Below are 24,455 nucleotides of genomic sequence, written 5' to 3'. Positions count from 1 at the left end.
CGAGCCCCACGTTGGGCGCCATGTGTCCCGTCCCACGGGACCTAGTTATTCATGGGGGCGAGGAGGACCCTAACCTGAAATAAGATGGGTGAGAGAGAGGAAGAGACTCAAGCAAATGTACACTTGTCAAGAGTCCAATTTTATTGAGCCACAGCAGCCTTTTTAAGGGTTAGGGTTAGGGTTAGGGTTTTGGGTTAGGTATGGCGGGGTGGGGGGATGAGGATGCTCAGGGCAGAAGTTGCTCAGGACAGAGGTTATCTCAGGGCAAAGGTCTGTTCAGGGCTCATCTCCTCATCTCCAACAATTCCCTTTCTGTTCAAGGGAATATTCCCACAGAGAATAAACAAATGTGGGTGACAAGTATTGTTTAGCTGTCCTGGAAAGTGCACCTGAGATATTAATTGCCTTTCAGTACCCATTCACTGGAGAGGCAGAACAGTAGCTGCTGTTTTAGCCTCCCAGAAAAAAGGGAGGCAACCTCCACATTTCTGACCTTATTGTGGTCTTTTAACTTGTCTTTTTTCAGTTCATATTATGCTTCAGAATGGGCCAAATCTGAGGAGAAAACACTTAAAAAATTATGTGGTTAATTGTGGTGGAGAATGCAGGAATCTGTTGTTGCTACAATCAAATGGGTATGTGATTTGTTAACACTGAAATGGTAGGCTTTGGAAGAAAGCTCCTTTATACACTGAGGCATCTCTCCAAGCTTTTCATTTAGATTTTGAGACATGATCTTATGAAGTCCATTATGGCCTTGAACTTGACTTAAAGGTAGCTAAGGACAACCTTAACCTCTTTGTCTCATACCACAAGTCATGAAGTTTTGGAACTAAAGATTCACACCATCACCCTAGCTCCTGTGTACTACATTTTAAATGATTAACTCTGGACTTATTTTGAGATGAAGAGACTTTTAATAAATTCCATCTTTTATGCCATAAGCCAGTGGGTAGAATAAAAGTTAAAAAAAAAAAAATGACCTAAGTTCCTTAGAAAAGCCCTAAAGCAAAAATGTAAGCTCATTCATGCCATCATGATTCTCTCAAGATGTAGGCATACATCCTTCTTTGAAGTGAACTGAAGATAACTTAGCTTGCTGCTATCTTAAAATCCAACCTGACTTTTTTTCTCCAGCAATACTGTTATATTTTGTCAGACAAATGTCCCATGTAGCACAGGGTGGTCTTGAACTTACTATTAAGTGGAAAATGATCTTGAAATCCTGATCTTGTGCTTCCACTCCTGTTATGTAGAGAATGTACACTTTCACCACATGAGTAGCTATTCATTTACTTGCTTTCTGAAAAAGATTTCACTCTGCAGCCTTCTAAACTCACAAACACAATCATCCCACCTCAGCCTCTGAAATAGTAGGGTTACGTGTGCACCACTAACCCCAGACCCACACAAAAAATATGATTGTAGGAGATTTTTCTCTGAGTGGGACATTTTCCCTTTAAGTGACAGTTCTACTACTTCAATCTTGTACATACTTGGGAAATGATATGAAAAATATGAACTATATGGTAGTTTAAATGTAGGAAGAACAACACCTGAGTCAAACAGTAAGTCTAGACAAGATATGTTTTGCCAGCTCTTTTGTACCTTCCTTATAGACTGTTTTAATAAAGGCACAATGGTATATACCTGTAATCTCAGCACTTGATTAGTGATTAGGTGAGATAGGAACAAAGAGCTATACTTTACTATACTTTACTTTACTTTACTAGATATCAAGTTTGAGGTCATCCTTGACTGTGTCATATGATCTCTCAAAAGTTTAATACAGCCAGGGATGTTGGAGATGAGGAGATGAGCCCTAAACAGACCTTTGCCCTGAGATAACCTCTGTCCTGAGCAATTTCTGCCCTGAGCAACTTCTGACCTTTCCTCATCCCCCCACCCTGCCATACCTAACTGATTCCATCCCTCCCACCCCGCCACACCTAACTAATTAACACCCTGCCTGGCAACTGCAGAGACGTGAGAACTGTACCGTGAATTCTTGGAATAACCGCAAACTGTCCTAGGCCAAAGGCCAAGAAGATTCTGTAACTTCCCACCACCTGTCTCCTCCAGCCCCCCCTCACCCAAAACCCTAACCCTAACCCTAACCCTAACCCTAACCCTTAAAAAGGCCGCTGTGGCTCAATGAATTTGGACTCTTGACAAGTGTACATTTGCTTGAGTCTCTTCCTCTCTCTTGCTCATCTTATTTCAGGTTAGGGTCCTCCTCGCCCCCATGAATAACTAGGTCCTGCGAGACGGGACACGTGGCACCCAACGTGAGGCTTGAGGCACGGACCCCTACCGAACGGAGACCCCTAATTCAGCGAGCTCCGGAGGATTCGTTAAGTGGTCACCGCTTCTCCGCCCAAGAAGACAGCAAGACCTGGTAAATTTTCCTTCTTCATTCTGTCCCATCGAGATGGGCCATTCATTGTGTAAAGAAGCTTCTTTCATAAAGGATTTAAAAGCCTCTCTCAGACAGTGTGGAATACGGGTAAAGAAAAAGGATCTTATACAGTTTTTTTATTTTTGTTGATAAGACATGTCCATGGTTGATTATTGATGGACCATATATTCATCCCAAAAAGTGGCAAAGAGTAGGTAGAGAATTAAATCAGAAGCTCACTGAGGAAGGCAATGACGCACTATCCCCAACTATTTTCTCTTTCTGGGGCTTAATTCAAGACATTGTTGAGGAAGCAAATAATGACTCTGGTAAATGCCACCTTCTCTCTGTGGCCGAATATTGTCTCTCGTCTTCACAGCCACATTTAAAGCAGGCTTTGTTGGAAAATGGTTGCTGAATAGTGGCCCCAATCACAAGATTGACTGCTTGGGAAATTTTGTGGGTGAAGGTATCAACATCTTTGCAAAGTTGAATCATGTCCTCAAGAGAGGCTATTCTAACATTGCCGCGCAGGACTGACCTGCAAGCTGAGTTTGCATTTTCTTAAGCTAATTGTTTTAGGAATTTAGATTCAGTGCCTCCTGGGCCAAGAATACGTTCTGCTGCTTCAGTGAGTCTGCCCACAAAATCAGTATAATCCTCTTGGGCACCTTGAGTAATCTTTGACAAGGGGAAAGTAACCGAGCCCCGTGTAGGGATCATACGCCAGGCAGCATGAGCCGCATTAGCGGTTTGCACCAGGAGGCTGGGGGAAAGCCCCATTGGCAAGCCTCGGTGGCATACCTGCCTGGACCCGTTAGTTTATCAAGGGTCCAAATTGCTGTGGGTGAGTTGTGGTCCCTTAGATTAACTGAAGCAATGGATTGGCATCTATCCATAAAGTCCACCTTCCATGACAAAAATTGTCCTTGGGTTAGAACTGACTGAACAACTCAGGTACACTCTCCCAGGGTTAAATGACCTCCCCCAGAGAGATCCTTGAGAAGGGAGAGAGTAAAGCCCACAACCAACACCGCCCCCCTGTTTTCCACTCTTCAGTGTCTCATTCATAACCATATCCACCCCTTTTTTATAGGACACATAAGGGCACACACTGGGTTGCCAGGACCCCTGACTCAAGGCAATAGACAGGTGGACCAAGCTACACAACTTATAGGTCTCATGCAGAATCCTGACCTTAAGTCACTGGGTCCCCTACAACAAGCACAGGCCGCCCATAATTTACACCATCTCAATTCTCAGACACTTAGGCAAAAATTCCACATCACTAGGGAACAAGCCAGACAAATAGTCTGTCAATGCAAAGGATGTTTAACCTTCTTACCTGAGGCACATTTAGGCATAAACCCCTGTGGGCTTATTCCTGGGGAACTATGGCAAATGGATGTTACCCACATGCCAACTTTTGGCAAACTAAAGTTTATCCATGTCACCATTGATACATATAGTGGATTTATCTTTGCCTCCCTCCAATCTGGGGAAGCCACAAAAAATGTAATTAATCATGTTCTCACTTGTCTAACAGTCCTCCCTCAACCTAAAACAATAAAGACAGATAATGGGCCTGGGTACACAAGTAACACATTTAAACAATTTTGCTCACAGCTCAGCATCAGACACATCACAGGCATTCCTTATAATCCACAGGGACAAGGAATTGTTGAAAGAGCTCACCACACTCTCAAAAATACCATTACCAAACTACAGTCGGGTGGGGGAATACTATACCCACTTACAGGAAACTATAAAAATCTGCTTAATCATGCATTATTTGTAATAAGCTTCCTTACATTAGATCAAGAAGGGAGATATGCTGCAGACCGTCTATGGCACCCCTCCACTATTGATAACTATGCACAAGCCCTTTGGAAGGACCCCTTGACATTCAAATGGCAGGGACCCGACCCTGTGCCTATTTGGGGCAAGGGACATGCATGTGTCTATGATACACAAAGTAGCAATGCCAGGTGGCTACCTGAGAGATTAATAAAGTTATATAACCCACCCAGGGAAAACCCTGAGAAGTTCCTTAATTGTGCTCTGTTACAGGAAAGTCAGAACAATGGAGACCACCAAGATACGGGTCCTACTATTGACAACCTTACATTCACTGACTAATGCCACAAGAACAATATATCAGGTATTTAACTACACGTGGCAAATAATAAATGAGGCCAATGACGTTGTTAACGCCACCTCTCAGGTAAGTCATCAAACCCCCTGGCCCACTCTAGAAGTGGACCTATGTGCCCTCGCCTTAGGAGTCAACCCACTGTGGGGCACCCCAGACCACTTCTGGCCACAAAGCAAACCCATAAATACTGGACGTCAATACCTTCCCCAGTATGGGTGTGGCAGCGCGGTTGATAGAACCCTTCTCACCACAGCTCCAATTTATGTCTGCCCCGGACCTTCCCATAGGCCAAGAACATCAAATTATTGCGGCTATAATAAAGATTATTTTTGTGCTTCCTGGGGATGTGAGACTACTGGAGATGGGTACTGACATCCCTCCTCTCCATGGGACTATATTACAGTAAAAAGAAAATACCCAACAAAGGAAAAAGATTTACCCAAGACCTTCCTTGGGGCAAGGTAGGAATTAGGATACTTCCCCTGAAAAAATGTAACATTTGGTGCAACCCCATACTGATATCCTTCACGGAAAAGGGAAAGGAAGCACAATGGGAAAACCATAGAGGGTTTGAGTGGGGCCTTAGGTTATATGTCTCTGGGACAGACCCCTGCCTCGCTTTTAAAATTAAACTTCTTAAAAAAAAACCTCAATTCTCTAAAGTTGCTATAAGACCAAATCCCATTCCTCATCAGCCCCCTCCCAGCCAGGCTAAAAACATACCCCCCCCCCCAACAACACAAGCTGTTACTGATGTCACTCTATTTCGACCTACCCTACCGTAAGGATTGCCTTCATCGGCAGACCTTATTCTGACCATGGTTAATGCCTCTATAGAGGCCATACATCAGACCAATATATCTGAATTTCAGGAATGCTGGGTATGTTATTCACCTCGACCCCCTTTTTATGAAGGGATAGCCTTACATGCAGAATTAACAGTGACCAATGATACCATGGCTTTACAGTGACAATGGCAAGATGGGGTTGGCCTCACGGTTGCCCAGGTATCTGGGTGTGGGGTGTGCCTCCTGGGTCGGTCCATGCTTCCCCCTATAGAGCTTCAAACAACCTGCAATCTCACTCATGTTGTTAACTCTAGCTTTCTCTATATTGTTGCCCCTGCTGGCACTTACTTCACATGCTCTACTGGTCTCACTCCTTATGTTGTAACTTCTACCTTCTTAGCTCACAAAGATTATTGTGTGCTTGTACAACTCTTCCCCAAGCTAACAATACATTCCAAAGATGAGTTCCTCCATTTTTGGGAGAGAGGAACATCTCTGTCACGTGCAAAACGGGAGCCTATCACTGCCATCACTCTTGCTGTTATCCTGGGGTTGGGTGCCGCCAGAGCAGGCACAGGCATCGCTTCATTAGTCACCTCCCAACAACAATTTAATCAACTCTCTTTGGCAGTAGATAAGGACTTACAGGAATTACAAAAGGGTCTTCAAGAGTTAAAGGACTCTATGGTATCTTTGTCTGAAGTAGTCCTCCAAAACAGACGTGGGCTAGACCTAGTCTTTCTACAAGAGGGGGGACTCTGTGCTGCACTTAAGGAAGAATGTTGTTTTTATGCAGACAAAACGGGCCTAGTTCAAAATAGTATTGACAAGGTCCATTCCAGTTTGGAGGAATGAAAGCGTAACCGGGAAAAGCAGGAGTCATGGTACCAAAACTGGTTCTCCACTTCTCCTCTGTTTTCCACATTACTCCCCTCTATTCTTGGTCCCTTCGTAGGACTCCTCCTTCTTCTTTCTTTTGGACCTTGGGCATTTAAACCACTAACTTCTTTTGTCAAAGAACAGGTTGATTCTGCCACCAGAAATTCGGTGTCTGTCCATTACCACAGACTGCAGCTACAAGAGGAGGGCCAAACACATGAGGCACCCCTCGGCTCTCCTTCGGCCCGACTTGATTTTTCTCCCTTGGCTAACAATAGGTCATGGTTTCAATTCCCTAAATGGCTGCAAGGCTCCCAATTATGGGATTATTATGGTACCAAGCCCAGGGGCACACTGCTAAGCTATGGCCGCAGCCAGAGATGAGAGTATTGTAGGGCCCATTCCCTGGAGGCCATCCCCATAGCCTAAGACAGGCGGATCACCTTCCATGAGCTGTGATCGCGGCCAATGATGGGATTATTGTGGATCCAGGGGTGGAGGCAGCCCTCATAGCTTAAGACAGGTGGGCTATCTTCAGTAACTTGTGCTGGGACTGGAAGCATAGCATATAGCCTAAGACAGGGTACCTTGCCCATTTCAATTATATAAAGATGGAGGAAATGTCAGAGACCATGACTGACTGCCCTAGGACAAAAGAAGAACTATATGGCCCCTCACTCCTCTGAGGACAAAATAGAACTAGCAGCCCTCATGCAGCCCCTCCCCCGAGAACAAACAGCTGCTCTGGGAGACATCACAAGAGAGATTCCAAGAAGATGCTCCAGAAGATTACAGCCAGGTGGCCCTACTTCCTCCTTCCTTGTACCTCCTTTCCCTTTTCCCCCCTTATTGCTGTACCTGCTTTTTGATTATAAAAGAGCTAAAAAATCCAACATTAGACAAGACCTTGACAAAACCTCCACTTGGTCTCCTTCTTCTTTCCTGCCCCTTCTTTCAGGTTGCAGCCCTCTCAACGACCCCGCATAACATTGGCCCTGCAGGTCGGGAGCAGGCAGGAGGATCATTGTGAATTCCAGACCAGCCTGAAACTACATAGTTATTTCCATATCAGCACTGGCTAAAGTGAGATCTTACCTCAGAAAACCTATAAGTAAATAAGTATTAAAGTAAAAGGAAGACTATAGAATGGGAGAAAGTACTTGCAAATCAAATGTCCCTTATGTATTTCATCCCCCACCAAGAAAATAGAATAGCTGGACATGGTGGTACATATCTTTTGTTTCAGCACTTGGGAAGCATGGGTAGGAGAATTCCCTAGGACCCACATAAGTCCGATGCACAAAGGGGTGCATGTGTCAGAATTTCACTTTCAGTTGCTGCAGGTCCTAGACTGTCAATAAATAAGTAACTGAGTAAATAAATAAGTAAATGAGTAAATAAATAAATAAATAAAATCTGTCTTTCTTGAAAACTTCATATGGTGTTTGCGTGTGCAGTTAGCTTTTGTCCTTGCAGCTTAATGCACTGTGTGTGTGCTTGCATACATGCATGTGAGTGTGTGTGTGTGTGTGTGTTATGCTCACATGATTTAGTTGTATGACTCTGGAGTGGTGCATATAATGGATGGTGGAAAACCCAGAAACTGCCATGATAACCCCTCTCTTGTTGCTCTATTTACACACCTGAAAGGGGCAACTTACAGGGTGAAAAGAGTTTTACTGGGTTCCAGTTCTAAGGAATGCAGTCCATCATGGTGGCAGGAAAACAAGGTCAGTTGGTCAAGTCAAAGGAGTTGTGTTCAACGTCTTACCTGAGTGATGGCTTTTATCATCCTTGGGAGATCTCCTGCAGGAGCAATCATTGATGCTACAAATCTGCACTTCCTTCTGTATCCTCAGATGTTCAGTTATCCATAAGGCCTTGTTTGTGCTTGTGTTTTGGTTATAGGGTCTTACTCCTGTCCAGGCTGACCTGGAATTTACTATGTAATCTTAGGCTGGCCTCATACTCACAGCTATGACCCTCCTACCTCTGCCTCTGCAGTGCTGGGATTAAAGGCATGCACCCCCATACATAGCCATGAAGCTTTTCTTATATGAGTAAAAAAAGTGGCAAGGTCAAAGGGAAGGGAGTAGAGCTCAAGTTTTTTTCAGACAACATTACTTGTAGGTGTGGTCATATCTTTTTATTACTTTTGGAAGGGAAAGAGAGTGAAAGACAGAGAGAGAGAGGGTGGGGGGAAGGAAGGAGGGAGAGAGGGAGAGAGAATTGGGATATCAGGGCCTGGGCCACTGTAAGAAATCTCCAGATGCATGTGTATCTTGTTTATGTGGGTTCTGGGGAGTCACATATGGGTCCTTAGTCTATGTAGACAAGCACCTTAATCTCTAACACACCTCTCCAGACCTATGTACTTTTCTTATTTATGAGAGATGTTCTCTCTCTCTCTCTCTCTTTTACTTTGTGAGAGAGAATGAGAGAGAAAGTGAGACATAACTGTCACACCAGGAGCAGAGCCACTGCAACCAAACTCCAGATGCATGTGCTAACTTGTGTGCATGCACTACCTTGCATATCTGGATTATGTGGTGTCTGGCATGTCAAATCCAGGTCCCTAGGCTTCACTTCACAGGAAAGCAAGTGCCTTAACTGCTTATCTATGTCTCCAGCCCTTGATAATATTCTCCAATCCTGTTTCCTGGAATGCCCTTGATGTTAAAAGCTGAGTTCTTATTTCTCTTCCAGAAAAAGTTGGATTCCTTGTGAGATTTTAATTTTCCCTTTTGCATTTAAAAATTGTTATTGACTTATTTGTAAGCAAAGACAGAAAGATGAGAGAGACAGAGAGAGAGAGAGAGAGAGAGAGAGAGAGAGAGAGAGAGAGAGAAGAGAGAGAGACAGAGACAGAGAGACAGAGAGAGACAGAGAGAGAGAGAGAGTGCTTGGAACCTCTGCCATGTCCATTCTTTCTCCCTTCCTACTCTCAAAGTTTGAAGTCAAAGCAAGTGGAAAATAACATGCAATACTTCAAAAATAACTTTCTTCTCAGTGTTAGTTATGTGCAAATACAAAGACAGTCTCCATTGTGGCTATGGCCATTGGTAAGAAACATGGAGGAAAAAGTAGAATCAAATATCCTGCTCAATGTTGTAGTCTTTCTGATCTTGTTAACAATATTTGGAAAGATCCCAAATAAATAAACTACAATATCCCCTCAGATTACATGGCAGATGTTTCTTGAACAGTTCAGAGCCTATTAATAAGTAAGTGAAAAAATTCAAAGAAAAGAAAAACAGACATATATTCTATCTTGGGCTTTAAGTATATGATGAAGTTACAGTCTAGATTTTGCCTCATAAAATAATAGAAAGATTTTATGTAAATAAACCACCTTGGGCTGGGTATGGTGGCATACACCTTTAGTACCAGCACTTGGGAGGAGGGAAAAATAAAACATACAACAAAACTATGAGCTCATTTCTGCCAGAGCCTGCCTGCTGAAAGGGTTCAAGCCTGATGGGGAGTGAGGATTAAGGAAAGACAGAAGAAAGACTGAAAGCTTGTACCCCAGTCCAGGGCTGAAGCAAGCCTCAAGCCTGAACTGAAGATGCAGTTTATTTCACAGCATTCCTTTTTATATCTTTTTACAAACAATTTTTCTATGGACAAAGATTTTATGAGCTTCACAAGTTTCTATCAAAAAACCCTTCCTGTTACAGAGTTTTTGCACTTCAATCACTTCTCAGTAAAAAAGACCAGCCAAATGGCTGAATATACATAATCTTGCTTACAAGTAGGTGCTAAGGTCTTGCTGTCAAATGGCTTCCAGACACTGAATTTACATAATCTTGCTTACATGTAGGCTGCTATAGTTTTGCTAATGTCTTGCTGCCAAAAGCCCAGAACTAAGGGTACAAGTCCAGCCTAAATGGCTCCCAACACATTTCACTTATTGTTTTGGCAATTTAAACCCCCCTTTAAAAAAATTTCCCCAATATTTTGCTTTTATTTATTTGCCAGAAACAGACAGAGTACCCACATGAAGCCTGGTAAATGCCCAAAGTGGCACATTTATCTGAGGTTTGTTTGCAGTAGCTGCAGGCCCTGACATGCACAGACCATCTCTCTCTCACTTTTGAAATAAAACCAAAAAAAGTGCTGGTGATATGGCTTAGAATTAGTATTTTCCTTCAAAACCAAAGGCCTCAGGTTTGATTCTCCAGGACTCATTTAAAGCCAGATGTATGAGGTGGTACATGTGACTGGAGTTCATTTGTATTCACTGGAGGTCTGGGAATACACCATGCACCATAAAATCCAAGTTACATACTAATTTTTAAAAATTATTTTGTGGGCTGGAGAGATGGCTTAGGGGTTAAGCACTTGCCTGTGAAGCCTAAGGACCCCGGTTCAAGGCTCGATTCCCCAGGACCCAAGTTAGCCAGATGCACAAGGGGATGCACACATCTGGAGTTCATTTTCAGAGGCTGGAGGCCCTGGCGCACCCATTCTCTCCCTCTCTTTCTCTCTCTCTCTCTCACCCTGCCTCTTCCTCTTCCTCTCTCTGTCACTGTCAAATAAAAAAAAATTATTTTGTATCTGAGAGAGAGAGACAGGGAGGGAGAGATACAGGTTATGGGAGAGAGGGAGAGAGAGTACATAAGGGAGAAAGAGAGAGACAGAATTGGCATGCCAGTCACGGTAATAGAAATCAAAATGCATGTGCCATCCTATGTGCATGTGCAATCTTGAAACATTGCATTAATTGCTTCTTTGCCTTTCATGGAACCTGGACAGTAAGCTAAGAGTCCTTAATTTTCACAGGCAAACACTTTAACTACTAAGCCATCTAGCCCCTTTTCTTAATTTTCTCTTTAGTCATTAAGAATTCTTAATACATCATGAGTCACTCCAATAAAAATTTAAAAAATGAGTTGGAGGAGGGGGACACAAAAGTCAAACACAAAACAAAATAAATTCAAAATGCTTACTAGGAAGTTGAAAGAGGTGATATACTGAGAAAGTAAATTACATTCGCAAAAAATTATAACCAGGTCAGTTACTCCTTCACAGAACTGCAGCTCTGGGTGAATATTCACCATAGCCATAGTAAAAACCCCAAGCCAAGATGACTTATTTAAGCCACTGTTGACTTCCTCACCCACACAAATTTGAGCATGTTGTTTATTATTGTTTTAATCAACTATGTTTTGGGGGCATTTGTTAGGCAGCCAAAAGGGTATAGTGTGCAAAGTATTCAACTGAAGTTAGGCTTGGAGATGATTGGTCTTTGCGAGTTAAAGTAAATGCTTTACAAGTATGAGGGAGCTTATTTATGAGCATGCATTTGTATAAGAAAGTGAGTGTGTGTGTGTGTGTGTGTGTGTGTGTGTGTGTGTGTGTGGTATTTGCATGTGTTCATGCATGTGCTCAAGTGGTGCCCCAGGGCTTGCCTGTGGTGGCATGCACACACATGTAGTGATCTGAATAGTATGTTATGTCCTGCTCCATTGCTGTTCTGCCCATTATGTAAGTGAAAGCCTCAATGAATGTGGAGGTTTCTGTTTGTTTTTGGTTTCTTTCTACCCCCTGTGATTCTCTGGAACCAGGTTCCCTATGGGACTTGGGTTATAGATATGCATGTCACCCCCAGAATCTTGTGAGTGTGATTGTTGTCTGGCAGCCTAGGTCTTGAACTCTCATGGATATTCTGCCTCAGCATCTTGGGTGATGGGGACCCAGGCATGGTGAGAATAAAAATCAGGTTTCAACAGTATCCAGGTAAATCTGTAAGAGCTAAACAGAAAAACAAAGGCTTACATTAGTAATCTTATATCTTGCCATAGGCCCTGGTATATATCTTTATTTCCAGCATTTGAGAGGAAGAGTTAGGAGGAACACTTAGTTCTAAGTCAGGCAAGGGCTACAGTGAGTTTCTCAGCCGGTGGTAGAGTAAGACCTTACCTTGCATAATACTACCTACTAAGTAAAAAAAAAAAAAAAAAAAAAAAATCCTCAAATCCTCAAACTTGACTAGAAGCAGGAAAATGAATAAATAGGCTTTATTTTGGCTTACTATTCTGAGGCAAATTTTATCATGGTGGAGAAATCTTGGTGGGAACCACAAGCTGATTCCACATCATGTGCAGTGAGGATGTACTGAGAAGGAGAGTGACAAGTAAGTAACTACTTGAGATTACCTGGACACCTGAAATTTAAAACATCAAAGTAGAAGAGCACTGGGTTTAACTCCTGGCACCTGAAAAATGATAATGCCTACACTTCCATGAAACGTGCACCTAACATATCCATTACACAATTGCTAACATTCTATGTTTCTTCCTAATTCCAGTCTTTTCTCTCCTTTGACATAACAACTTTCTAGAAACTGGATGTATTATTTCCTTTCCTTTTAAAAGTTATGTTTCATACTTGAACTGGGTATATTTCTTTACATGTAAGATACACTGAATTCCAGGTCAGGCTGGCATAAAAGTCATGGCAATCCTTCTTCCACATTATTAAGGCTGAAATAAGACATTCACTACCATACCAGGCCATTTGTTCTTTTTGCAAAATTGTGTAGACGTGTTTACTGTCTGTGAATAAAGGCATGAGCATTCTATGGACAACTTTGACTGTTATTTCTCACCTTCCACTGCCTTTTGAGACACGTTTCATTGTTTGCTGCTCTGTTTGCAGGACTAGATGGCCAATGAACTTCATGATTCTTTTGTCTACACTTTCCTTCTTGCCATATCCATGCTTGATAATAGATGTTCATCTTATGTATCCAGTTGTGTGTGTGTCAGAATCTGAGGTCTGATTTTCAGGTTTGTGAAGCAAGTCCTTTACACATTAAGTCATCTCCCTGGCTGTATTAAATTTTTGAGAGATCATATGACACAGTCAAGGATGGCCTCAAACTTGATATCTAGTAAAGTATAGCTCTTTGTTCCTATCTCACCTAATCACTAATCAAGTGCTGAGATTACAGGTATATACCATTGTGCCTTTATTAAAACAGTCTATAAGGAAGGTACAAAAGAGCTGGCAAAACATATCTTGTCTAGACTTACTGTTTGACTCAGGTGTTGTTCTTCCTACATTTAAACTACCATATAGTTCATATTTTTCATATCATTTCCCAAGTATGTACAAGATTGAAGTAGTAGAACTGTCACTTAAAGGGAAAATGTCCCACTCAGAGAAAAATCTCCTACAATCATATTTTTTGTGTGGGTCTGGGGTTAGTGGTGCACACGTAACCCTACTATTTCAGAGGCTGAGGTGGGATGATTGTGTTTGTGAGTTTAGAAGGCTGCAGAGTGAAATCTTTTTCAGAAAGCAAGTAAATGAATAGCTACTCATGTGGTGAAAGTGTACATTCTCTACATAACAGGAGTGGAAGCACAAGATCAGGATTTCAAGATCATTTTCCACTTAATAGTAAGTTCAAGACCACCCTGTGCTACATGGGACATTTGTCTGACAAAATATAACAGTATTGCTGGAGAAAAAAAGTCAGGTTGGATTTTAAGATAGCAGCAAGCTAAGTTATCTTCAGTTCACTTCAAAGAAGGATGTATGCCTACATCTTGAGAGAATCATGATGGCATGAATGAGCTTACATTTTTGCTTTAGGGCTTTTCTAAGGAACTTAGGTCATTTTTTTTTTTTTTAACTTTTATTCTACCCACTGGCTTATGGCATAAAAGATGGAATTTATTAAAAGTCTCTTCATCTCAAAATAAGTCCAGAGTTAATCATTTAAAATGTAGTACACAGGAGCTAGGGTGATGGTGTGAATCTTTAGTTCCAAAACTTCATGACTTGTGGTATGAGACAAAGAGGTTAAGGTTGTCCTTAGCTACCTTTAAGTCAAGTTCAAGGCCATAATGGACTTCATAAGATCATGTCTCAAAATCTAAATGAAAAGCTTGGAGAGATGCCTCAGTGTATAAAGGAGCTTTCTTCCAAAGCCTACCATTTCAGTGTTAACAAATCACATACCCATTTGATTGTAGCAACAACAGATTCCTGCATTCTCCACCACAATTAACCACATAATTTTTTAAGTGTTTTCTCCTCAGATTTGGCCCATTCTGAAGCATAATATGAACTGAAAAAAGACAAGTTAAAAGACCACAATAAGGTCAGAAATGTGGAGGTTGCCTCCCTTTTTTCTGGGAGGCTAAAACAGCAGCTACTGTTCTGCCTCTCCAGTGAATGGGTACTGAAAGGCAATTAATATCTCAGGTGCACTTTCCAGGACAGCTAAACAATACTTGTCACCCACATTTGTTTATTCTCTGTGGGAATATTCCCTTGAACAGAAAGGGAATTGTTGGAGATGAGGAGATGAGCCCTGAACAGACCTTTGCCCTGAGATAACCTCTGTCCTGAGCAACTTCTGCCCTGAGCATCCTCATCCCCCCACCCCGCCATACCTAACCCAAAACCCTAACCCTAACCCTAACCCTTAAAAAGGCTGCTGTGGCTCAATAAAATTGGACTCTTGACAAGTGTACATTTGCTTGAGTCTCTTCCTCTCTCTCACCCATCTTATTTCAGGTTAGGGTCCTCCTCGCCCCCATGAATAACTAGGTCCCGTGGGACGGGACACATGGCGCCCAACGTGGGGCTCGAGGCACGGACCCCTGCCGGATGGAGACCCCCCAGCACAAGATCTCCGGAGTGTTCCTGAATGGTCACCACTTCTCCGCCCAAGAAGACGGCAAGACCTGGTAAGTTTTCCCTCTTCATTCCGTCCCATCGAGATGGGCCATTCATTGTGTAAAGAGGCTTCTTTCATAAAGGATTTAAAAGCCTCTCTCAGAGAGTGAGGAATACGGGTAAAGAAAAAGGATCTTATACAGTTTTTTATTTTTGTTGATAAGACATGTCCATGGTTGATGATTGATGGACCTAATATTCATCCCAAAAAGTGGCAAAGAGTAGGTAGAGAATTAAATCAGAAACTCACTGAGGAAGGCAATGACGCACTATCCCCAACTATTTTCTCTTTCTGGGGCTTAATTCAAGACATTGTTGAGGAAGTGAATAATGACTCTGGTAAATGCCACCTTCTCTCTGTGGCTGAACATTGTCTCTCATCTTCACAGCCTGGCTCCCGCTGCCCTTCGCTTCCCCCCTTTCGAGCTTCAGACTCCTTTTTTCTCGTTGATGTTTCTGACTCTCATACTTCTGACCCTTCGAATCTTCCCCAACTTTACCCTCCACTACCCCCAATTGACATTTCTAACTCCCCCCCCCATAACCAATCGCCTCACCTAATCAATCCTGTTCTAAAGAAGCAACCTACCACTAAACCTCAGCCTCCTCCTACTGGTCCCTCATCCTCTTCCTCCCCTCCAGATGACCCTCTCGATCCTGGCGATGCAACTACCTTAGAAGGTGAGGCCACCCGTTGTCACAATCCTGATTGGCCACCCCTCGCCCCCGCTGCCCCAACTCTTTCCCCCCAAACTCTCCCCTCTGCTCCTCTTTTGACCTTGCCCTCTTTTCCGATTGTTCTGCCTAATTCCCTTTCGGAGACCAAGCTTCGCCTCTCCTCTCAAGTTCGAGATCTCACTGAAATTCTCCAACTTCAAAAACAACTTTCTTGTCTCTCTGCTCACTGTTCTGCCGAACTCCCCCCTCCCCTACCCCAGCCCCTTCACCCCTCGTCTTCTCCTTGTTTGGCTTTTCCTGTTATCTGCTCACAAACTAGACACGCTCCCAATCAGAGATCTGGGTCTGACCCCCTCGGGCCTTCCTCCTCTGTCCTTAATCGCAATGCCCCATCCTCTTCATGCCATCTCCCTGCAGTCTCTGTTCCCTTGCCTTCCTTTGATGAGGATGATTCTCAAAGTGAAAATGAAAATGAGGAGGAAGAAAGTCAGAGTATACCATGCCACAATATGCCCACCACAGGCCAAGATAGTCAAGGTGAGGAGAATGTTTATCGCCGACTCTGCTTTAAAAACCTAGAAAAACTTAACTCAGCAGTCAAGGACTATGGACCTAATGCCCCTTTTACCCTTTCCTTACTGGAAAGCCTTGGCGGGGGAGATTATCTGACTCCTAATGAGTGGCTCACCGTTGTACAGTCGGTCTTAACTAGAGGACAATTCCTTTCCTGGCAGGCTGATTGGGTCGACCGCTGTAGGACTCTGGCTAAGGAATACCAGACCCTGTCTCAGAGGACAGGTCTTGGCTATGACTCACATTTTTCCTAAGGGCCATTTCTCCTCCTGCACACCAGGCAGATAAAATAACCTGGAAAAATAATTCCCCTGTCTGGGTAGATCAGTGGCCCCTTCCTCAACATAAGTTAACAGCAGCCATACAGTTGGTGCAGGAACAATTAGTGGCTGGTCATATTGAACCCTCCACCTCCCCCTGGAATACACCCATCTTTGTAATACAAAAAAAAAGGGGGGGGGGAATGGAGATTACTCCAAGATCTAAGAGAAATTAACAAGACCATGGTTCCGATGGGGGCCCTTCAGCCTGGCCTCCCGTCACCAGTAGCCAGTCCTAAGGGCTATACTAAATTAGTCATAGATCTTAAAGATTGCTTCTTTTGCATCCCCTCCACCCAGAGGATTGCAAACGTTTTGCCTTCAGCCTCCCTATTGTTAATTGTATCGGTCCATCTCCCCGCTTCCAATGGAAAGTTTTGCCACAGGGGATGGCCAATAGCCCTACCCTCTGTCAAAAATTTGTCGCCCAAGCAGTAGATCCCTTTCGGCTTAAATATCATAATTTATATATCATTCATTACATGGATGATATTTTGTTAGCAGGCCTAGAGACACCAAAATTATATGAGGTGGGACAAGAATTAATCCTTATACTCCAAAAATTCGGACTACAAATAGCCCCAGAGAAGGTTCAAATCCATCCTCCCCACCTTTTCCTTGGATTTGAATTACACTCCAATAAAATCCTATCTCAAAAAATCCAGTTAAGAAAAGATTCTTTAAAAACACTTAACGATTTCCAACGGCTCTTGGGGGACATTAATTGGTTACGACCTTATTTAAAATTGACTACGGGAGAACTTAAACCCTTGTTTGATATTTTGCGAGGGGATTCTGACCCCTCCTCTGCTCGAGAGCTTACTACAGAGGCTAAAAATTCCTTACAAATTGTCGAAAAGGCCATTCAGGCACAAAAGATTGGATACTTCTCTCCCACCTCCCCGTTATGGTTACTTATTCTCCCTACAACTTTTACACCCACCGGTCTTTTGTGGCAGACTAAGCCTTTATATTGGATCCATTTACCTGCTACCCCCCCAAAAAATCCTGCCCACCTACCCCTCCCTGGTTGCCCAGGTTTTAAAACTTGGGAGAGAATGTTCCCTTAAACTTTTTGGAAAAGACCCAGACACCATTAGTGTGCCTTATAGCGCCTCCCAGGTTCAATGGCTAGAACAGTCTTCTGATGAATGGGCTGTTGATTGTGTTTCCTTCCAAGGCAAAATAGATAATCATTATCCTTCAGACAGAGTAATTAAATTCCTTTATAGACAGTCCATTGTTTTCCCAAAACAGACTAAAAGCTCTCCCATTCCTGGAGCCATGTTAGTTTTTACTGATGGTTCTTCATCTGGAATTGCAGCCTTTAACATCAATGGAAAAATCTCCAAAGTCCAAACTAAACTTTCTTCGGCACAGCTTGTGGAATTGGTTGCTGTTATACAGGTGTTTGAGACTCTCTCCAATCACCCATTTAACCTTTATACTGACAGCGCCTATGTAGCCAGCTCAGTCCCTTTGCTCGAGACGGTCCCTGACATCCGTCCCTCTACCAATGCTTCCCCTCTTTTTGCTAAACTTCAACAACTAATCCTGGCCAGAACTCACTCCTTCTTTGTAGGACATATTCGAACACATTCTGGTCTTCCTGGACCCTTAAGTAAAGGAAATAACCTTGTGGATCAGGCAACTCAAAATAGTTCTGTTGTCCTAACTGGCATGGTCGCCCCACCTGACCCCATATCCCAGGCACAAGAGACACTTCGGTTACACCATCTTAATGCCCAAACTCTCCGACAGATGTTTTCTATCACCCGAGAACAGGCCCGACAGATAGTCCGCCAGTGCCAGGGCTGTATAACATTTTTGCCTGAGCCACACTTGGGAGTTAATCCTCGTGGTCTTACACCAGGGGAATTATGGCAAATGGATGTTACCCATTATTCGCGTTTTGGCAAATTAAAATATATTCATATGTCTATAGATACCTTTAGTGGATTTATTTGTGCTTCCTTTCAGACAGGAGAAGCTACTAAAAATGTTATTAATCATACATTTGCTTGCTCTGCCTTTATGCCATTGTCAAAAGTCATCAAAACAGACAATGGCCCTGGGTGTACGAGCACTAGCTTTAAACAATTCTGTGCTCAATTAAAAATAAAACATTTTACTGGTATTCCCTATAATCCACAGGGACAAGGTATAGTAGAAAGAGCACATCAAACTCTTAAAAACATGCTCTTTAAGTTGCAACATTCTGGGGGAATATTATACTGTCCAGCAAGAAACCCGAAAACATTATTAAACCATGCCGTGCTTGTCTTAAATTTCTTAACTTTAGATAAAGAAGGCAAAGCTGCAGCAGATGGGTTCTGGCACCCCTCCACATCAAATAATTATGCTCAAGCTCTATGGAGGGACCCAATAACTCACAAATGGTCCGGCCCAGATCCTGTGTTAATCTGGGGGAAAGGACATGCTTGCATATATGACTCTAAAGAACAAAATGCTAGATGGCTCCCAGATAGGCTAATAAAATTGATTAATTCTCCCAGGAAACCCCTGAGAAAGATTTTAATTGTGCTTAATTACAGAAAGATGCTTGGCTTGGCCATTCTCTCATTTCTAATTGCAGCCCAGCTGGTGGTAAGTGCCCCTTCCCCTTATCAAATTTATAACTACACTTGGATCATTGAAAACCATGCCGGAGATATTGTTAACTCTAGCTCTTCAGTCGGACCCCAGCCCCAGTGGCCTGATCTAGAAATAGATCTCTGTGCCCTTGCCCTTGGAGCACACCCTGATTGGGGCATGGCAGAGGAACTATGACCTCAGCCCAACAACAAGGCACCTGAATTGGCCAGATGCAGCCTTGATTCCCCCGGCTGTAGAAACACTGGTGAAAGAAGCCACCTTCATGGTGCAGCGGAAGGTGTTTATGTCTGCCCAGGAGCCCACCGAGATAAGCCCCTCAATTACAAGTGTGGATGGGCTGGTGATTATTTTTGTGCCTCCTGGGGTTGCAAAACTACTGGGGACACCTATTGGAAGCCCTCCTCCTCCTGGGAATATATCTCGGTAAAAAGAAAATGGGTACACCCTAAAGCAACACCCAACCACTCCCCTAGAGACTTAGTAAGACTCTGTGATCCCAACCAGTCCCCTACAGGTGGCTGGTGTAGTCCCCTATTAATCCAATTCAATTCCCGAGCCAGACAACATGATTGGACTGGCCAAGGATTTGAATGGGGACTCCGAATCTATAGAGAAAGAAAAGACTTTGGGCTCACTTTTAAAATCAAATTACTCAAAGCTATTCCCAATAAAAATTCTGCAGCCATGGGACCAAACCCTGTCTTACTCAAACCAGCCAGACCCAAATTAACTGTTATCTCAAGGTCTACCACACCCCCTATTGTCACTCAGTTATCTCAAAAATATACCTTGTTCCAACCCACCATCACTGAGGGACCCCCAAGTTCGGCTGATCTCATTGTTTCTTTAGTAAACGCCTCCCTAGAAGCTATTCATAATACTAGCAATCCCGATTATCAAGAATGCTGGATTTGCTTTTCTCCTACACCTCCCTTTTATGAGGGTGTTGCGATGCTTATGGCCCCTATATTCACCAGTGATACAGATGACTTATCCTGGCATGCTGCCCCAGATGGAGGCCTTACTCTTAGTTCCATTTCAGGTATTGGACTCTGTCTTGTTGGCCCTAAAATGTTGCCCCCCCCATTCACTCATATCGGTCTGTAATCAGACTGCTATTGTCAATGAAACTTCCACCTATACTAAAGCCCCTAATAACACCTACTTTGCTTGCTCCTCGGGTCTGACTCCTTTTATAGTCAATAAGGATTTTATTAATAATAAAGATTACTGTGTGGTAGTTATTGTGTTACCGTGATTCCTTGTCCATAATCCAGAAGAATTTTTATCCACTCTGGATCAGGGTATCTCCATCAGACAAAAAAGGGAGCCTTTAACTGCTATTACCCTGACTGTGCTCCTGGGGCTTAGTGCTGCAGGGGCCGGGACAGGTATTGCCTCAATGGTTACCTCCCAACAACATTTTTCACATCTCAGTGCCTTAGTGGATAGAGATCTCAGCCTCATACAGGAGGGAATACAAGATCTTAAAGATTCATTAGCTTCCCTTTCTGAGGTAGTTCTTCAGAATCGGAAAGGATTAGATCTAGTCTTTCTTAAAGAAGGGGGACTCTGTGTAGCCCTCAAAGAAGAATGCTGTTTCTACTCAGATAAGACTGGGCTAGTACAAAATAGCCTTGATAAAGTTAAAAGTCATCTAGAGGATAGAAAAAGGACTCGAGAACAACAAGAATCTTGGTATAAAAATTGGTTTTCCACATCTCCCTGGCTAACTACTTTGCTTCCAAGTCTTTTAGGCCCTTTTGTTGGATTCCTTTTGTTTATCTCCTTTGGCCCCTGGGCCTTCAGACGACTAACCAGTTTCATTAAGAGTCAGGTAGACTCTGCAATCAAGCCGGTGGAAGTCCACTACCATCGCCTCACCACAGAAGAAACATCTGCCACTGACCTGCCAAAAGAACAAGACAACCCCCCATCTCGACCCTTAGACTTTACCTCCCTGCAAAGATCCACCCTGGGGTGGAAATTTTGGTCCCGCCCCTCCGAATAATAACTCAGGTCTCCTCGACCCCTCATACTAATTGGCTACCAAACATATTTCCTCCAGGATCCTTATGGGGCTTTGACGGTGTTGTTGAGAGCAAAATGCGTTACATTTCCACAAAGTGAGTGGTCTGGTAAGTCAGCGATGGAACGGGTGGCTAAGTCTTGACCCGCCTAAGACAGGACGACCTCGCCAAGAGGAGGCCGATCCAATGACGGGTAAGGGTCCAGCACCACCCTTCTAACAGGCTCAGACCCCATTTGTGCCCCTTGTCCTAAGGTCAATCCAAATGACTTTATTGAAATCAATGACCTATGAGTAACAGCGCTCAACCTACTCTGGGGAACGCTCGCTCGCCTCTCTGATGTCAGGTTGCTCCTCTGGATCCATTTCTACTCTTAAACAAAAATAATCAGCCACCAAAACAAGCCCTTCTTTGGGACATCATTAAGGGGTCACGGTAACCTCCCTATCCTGGTCCTTGTATACAGAAGAGGGGGAGATGTTGGAGACGAGGAGATGAGCCCTGAACAGACCTTTGCCCTGAGATAACCTCTGTCCTGAGCAACTTCTGCCCTGAGCAACTTCTAACCTTTCCTCATCCCCCCACCCCGCCATACCTAACTGATTCCATCCCCCACACCCCGCCACACCTAACTAATTAACACCCTACCTGGCAACTGCAGAGACATGAGAACTGTACCGTGAATTTTTGGAATAACTGCAAACTGTCCTAGGCCAAAGGCCAAGAAGATTCTGTAACTTTTCACCACCTGCCTCCTCCAGCCACCCCCCCCCCACCCAAAACCCTAACCCTAACCTTTAAAAAGGCCGCTGTGGCTCAACAAAATTGGACTCTTGACAAGTGTACATTTGCTTGAGTCTCTTCCTCCTTCTCGCCCATCTTATTTCAGGTTAGGGTCCTCCTCGCCCCCATGAATAACTAGGTCCCGCGAGATGGGACAGGGAATATTTGTAAAAACATTGTAAAAGCAAACTCTCTCCTGTCAGCATGGAATCCTTGCATGAAACCCAATGCAAGACTCAGCTTAGTGCTTTAGGTAGCCTGCTGAAATACTTCTATTTCAACCTTTAACCAAATGAAGCATTTAATTTCAGCAGAACCCAAGTGAGGATATACAACTCTGTTTTCCATCCTTAATATGCCAAAGGAAGAGTTATCTTATGAAAAAGAAGTGTCCCAAGATGAGTAAGAAGGCTTCAAGAGAAGCTCTTTCCAACAACTGGTAGAGATAAAGAGTGACATCTTTGTAGTCTCCAAACATTGCCAGCAAACTAAATCCAGACTACAAAGTCCTAGACTCAATAAAATTTGTGGGCACTCCTTAAAACTCATAAACCATACAACATGGTAGCTTTCATTTGTTTTCTCAAGAAACAATAGGACTGTCTATTCTGTAAGCTACCCAGATTAACAAAGGCAGGTATTTTTCCATACTGTGTGCATTTGCCTTTACATGGGTTCTGAGGAATTGAATGTTGGTTTACAGATTATCAAGAAAACACCTTTAACTACTGAGCTAATTCCTGAGGTCACAGTGTAGATTTCTTTTTGCTGTTAACTGTGATTTATTCTTTGAAATACTATTTATTTATTTATTTATTTATTTGAGAGGGTGGGGGAGAGGAAGTGATGGAGAGAGAGGAAGAGGCAGATAGAGAAGAGAATCAGTATGTCAGGGCCTCTAGTCACTGTACATGAACTCCAATTGCATGGGCCACCTTGGGTATCTGGCTCACCTGTGTACTAATGAATAATACCATGTCCCTTAAGTTTCATTGGCCTTAACTGTGAAACCATCACCACTGGCCCATAGTTTACATTTTCAAAAGTCTCAAGGCACTTGCTATTTTAACACCTTGTATGCAACTACCATGTAGTCTGCCAAAGTCCTTTGCCTTTTATCTCAGCACTTGAAAGACCCAGCTATATCTAAGGATTGCTGTTAGTTCAGTCCAGCCTATGGTAAAGTGATAACATACCTTAAAAATAACTAGAAACTTGACAATCTCTCTGGAGGTTCCGTCTTTTCTGGGCTAATGCTGCTATTTTTGAGACAATATGCCCTGCAATCTAGGCAGAGAATAACCTTCAAATTATGATTCTCATTCTTTTACATCCTGAGTGCTCTAAATATAGCATGCACCCCTACACTTGCTTTATGCAATGGTCGTGGTCCACCCCAGGGTTTTGTGCAGACTATGCAAGCTCTCTACCAACTGATCTATATTCCCAGCCTGTTTTCTTCATTTTGTGAGATTTGGTCTTATGCTAAAGCCCATACTATCCTTTACCACACAGCTGTCCATCCTTTAGGGTTCTGAATTATAGGCATAAACACCCCACCTGCCTCTAGATTAGTGTTTATATGATTATTATTTTTTTCCTGTACTACATCTCACTAGCCAGGTTAGCCATTAGCTTCCAGGGGTTCTCTTGTTCCTACTTCTGTTTTGTGTCATCATGCTGGGATTACACATATGCTCTAATACATCTGGTTTTATGTGGGTTTTGGGGATCTCATCTCAATTATCAGTCTTTTTCAGCAAGTGAATTTATACACTGAGGTAATCTTCCCAGTCCAGTAGCAAGTACATTTTCCAGTGAGAATGTGAGGAGATAAAACAAATGTATCCTGTATTGAAACTCTTCAGGCAGCAAGATTTCTGAGTAAGAATGGAGTATTTTTCTATGTAAATGTGTTCACTATCTCAAAGACACTGCATGAAAAAATGCTTTGATTAGGAAAAGTTCATTTTTGTTTCTTTTTCATGATGTACCTTCTCACACAGGTCCAGGATCTCTTGGGCTTACTCTGTAGTCCCAAAATGCTTGGAACTCATGGAGGTCCTCCTCATACCTCTGTTTCCCTAGCACTTGGTTTAAAGGCATATACTACCACATTTTATTAGAAAAAGCCCATTTTAATAAATGATTAAAAAATGGTGCTTGTGAGCCACAGAACAAAAATTCAGGTACTTATTTCAACCTATGTTTCCAGTCTACTATTGCCAGATCATTTATAATAACAGCACAGCACTGTGTTTCAGTAATTAGAGTGGTGTGAATTTTGATTTTTGCACAGCAGGTAAACTATGAAGCTATCAACATCAACAATGTGCAGAAGGGTTATGGCATCAAAAAGCTGAGGCAACGAAGTCTTGGAGAGGAAAAAAACAAAAACAAGGTGCTTTTCAGTTTTAAAGTCACACAGTTTACTGTTCTATATCATTATACAAGGAAGAAAACAAAGAAGAATATTTGAATACCAGGAATAAGCAAGAGTCTTCTAGAGTCTGGCATCTGTAAAGAAATGATAGAAAG

The sequence above is a fragment of the Jaculus jaculus genome, chromosome Y (assembly GCF_020740685.1).
Source record: "Jaculus jaculus isolate mJacJac1 chromosome Y, mJacJac1.mat.Y.cur, whole genome shotgun sequence".
In the NCBI taxonomy this organism is placed as follows: domain Eukaryota; kingdom Metazoa; phylum Chordata; class Mammalia; order Rodentia; family Dipodidae; genus Jaculus; species Jaculus jaculus.
This window is presented reverse-complemented; position numbering follows the sequence as displayed.